The sequence below is a fragment of the Halyomorpha halys genome, unplaced genomic scaffold (assembly GCF_000696795.3).
Source record: "Halyomorpha halys isolate HHAL.00 unplaced genomic scaffold, Hhal_1.1 Scaffold193.1, whole genome shotgun sequence".
NCBI lineage: Eukaryota > Metazoa > Arthropoda > Insecta > Hemiptera > Pentatomidae > Halyomorpha > Halyomorpha halys.
This window is the reverse complement of record NW_027111132.1, coordinates 245,814-248,465: the sequence shown is the minus strand read 5'-3', so window position 1 is coordinate 248,465 and position 2,652 is coordinate 245,814. Positions and strand designations below refer to the sequence as shown.

Genomic DNA, 2,652 nt, shown 5'->3' with positions numbered 1-2,652 from the left:
AAAAATAATAATACTAATAAAATAAAATAATTTAATGAATAAATAAGTCAAAACACACAAATCGACAGGTCCGCATATGAAAACAAATAAATAAAACAATGGATAATCTTCGAGCTAATTCCCATGCAGGTGATGGTGTATGATTCCCAGGGATTGGAAATGTTCTCCTTTTACTCAATTCATCTTTCCTTATTTTTTTCTTCGTTAACAAACAGAATAAAATTAAAATATAAATAATAACAATTTTAAATAAAATAATTGAGTGGAGAAGATATCAGCAAAAAAAATTATAAATAAACAAAAAGATATTTATCTATGCCGACGTTTCGACCAGAGTTTCAGATCTTCATTTGTTTCTTTCCCGGCTCTTATACTATTAGGGTTCGTTAGACCTTCATTATTAGATGATAGAACTTATTTTCTTAGACTTTTTTCTTGTTTAAGATGTCCCTAGTTGTGAAAAATTGTTGTAAATGCGTAATACTCAACCATTAAAAATAAATAACAAACATTTCCTAATCTCGGTATAATGCGAAACATGGCCTTCCAGGGAACTCATTCTGTTTCGAAACACCAAATAAAACAATCGCCGTAATTGCCCGCAATAAGAGCCAGGACAGTAAGATAGCCATTGGACGGCTTGCACTACTTTGGAATGGTACCCCACTTTGAGGGACTGTTATCCGATATTGCGGCCTTTCGTGTCGTGATCGCAAAGCGCAATACAGACACGATCCGCCGCAAGCCGATGCAATTACTGTCGTGAAACGAGAAACGGAAGGTCGAATGAGTTCGGTTTCGATTCCCGTTGTCGGTCGAAAGCTACTCCGGTTCGAGTACTTTCACTCCAGCTCTGGAATTCGCGAGGTCTTAGTAATTCCTCCATCTGGTCCGGTTTGACCACTACTCCACATTCATTCCAGGTTTCTCTTGGTTAGACAAACAAATTTTTCACTTTTTGTTTCCCTCCTGATATAGAAATTCCATTAAAAAAAAAAAAAAAATCTGCCAAAAACAATGTATACCTTCCTCACTATTTTTATCCTTTCTACTTTCACTTACCTCCAGATGGAACATGAAAAGGTATTGGGATCGTGACAAATTTTGAATTCGCGTTTTTGACGTAATACACGTTTTGAGGCGCTTGAGTCCTTTATCGAGCTTTATTTATCGATAGCTATTACAATCATTATACCGTTGTGGGTAATAGGTAATAGTGATGAATGATCACATGAACTTTATCACAAGTCAAACTTTATCTGAGTGATAAAGTTTTATAAAATAGTGACTGTGATAAATGTTTTTTTTTTTAATAATTTATTTATTGTTATTTACAACTGTTTACATATATACACATCAAGTAAATTTGCTGTAAGTGATATTATGACATGATACAAACATACGGAGAATCTACCCATTTATAGAACTCCAAAAACATTTCTAAAGGAGAAGATCTCGAGGCTATCTTCTTTTTAGACACCTGGGAGGATTATTAGGTAGTGAAGGATAAGCCAGGTTAGAAACGAGTTGGTTTGGGTGGTTGGGAAGTTTATTATGGAAGGATTGGTATCTGGTTCTGGCCAAATCGGCAACATAGGGGACATTGAGGTCCTGATGGATGATTTGATTTGTGACAAAGTAAGGAGCACTAAGGATTTTACGAAGGATTTTGGACTGTAAGGATGAAAGTAAAAATAAAAGAGGAAAGTAAAAATAATGACATTGGTAACTTAAATAAAACAAACAATTGTCCTCTAATAGAAAAAAGAAACAAGTTAATTTGAAAAAGGGACGAGAGAAGAAAAGAGAAAAAAAATTAATAAATAAAATAAACAGATAAGAATAACGCTTCTTAATAAAAGAGGAAAGTAAAAATAATGACATTAGTACACTTAAATAAAACAAACAATTGCCCTCTAATAGTAAAAAAAAAAACAAGTTAATTTGAAAAAGGGAAGAGAGGGGAAAAAACAGAAAAAAATTTAATAAATAAAATGAGTAATAATAATGAATAAAATAGATAATAATAAGTCTGATAATTCATAGTCACATATGAATTAATTATATATTTATTAAAATTTATAACAGAATGTCCTGCAGCAGTCTGGGCTTCAGTCTTCCGATTGAGGTTGGGTTTCCCAGGTTTTAAGTCACTGCTCCTTTAACTGTCGGCAACTGGAAGTGGAACTTCATGAACCGTTTTTTAATGTAATCCGCTATTGACTCCATCTGTAATTCGCGATGCAATTGGCTATTTCTTATGAACCAAGGAACATTAACTGCAATTTATTTTGAAAATATTGTAGTTTTTTCCTTTTCGTTAAGGATTCCGCTCCCCAGACTTCACAGCCGTACATCAGCAGTGGCCTGAGAATTGTTTTAAATATAAGAACAGTTGTTTCTGGTTTTAGTTTGTAATTTCTATTTAGGATAGGACATAGCATTGCTAACCTTGCACATGTTTGAGTTAGTTTGATCTTGATATGGTGATCACATAGGTTGGTAAAAGTAAAGAGAATTATGAAAGGAATATGGTCCGGGTGCGGTCAAAAAAACTGAAATAGTAGAATTATACTATTTTATTGAGCCAAGGTTTCGCCCCACGTTGCAGGGCTTCGTCAGGGCTAAAAAAGATACAAACACATAGTTACA

At 33.7% G+C, this 2,652-nt stretch overlaps 1 protein-coding gene across 5 annotated transcripts in view; it reads right to left on the bottom strand.

Moving 5' to 3' along the window:
• LOC106679293 (carbohydrate sulfotransferase 5) overlaps positions 1-2,652 on the bottom strand; it is a 231,098-nt gene that overhangs the window by 69,718 nt on the left and 158,728 nt on the right. The window lies entirely within an intron of this gene.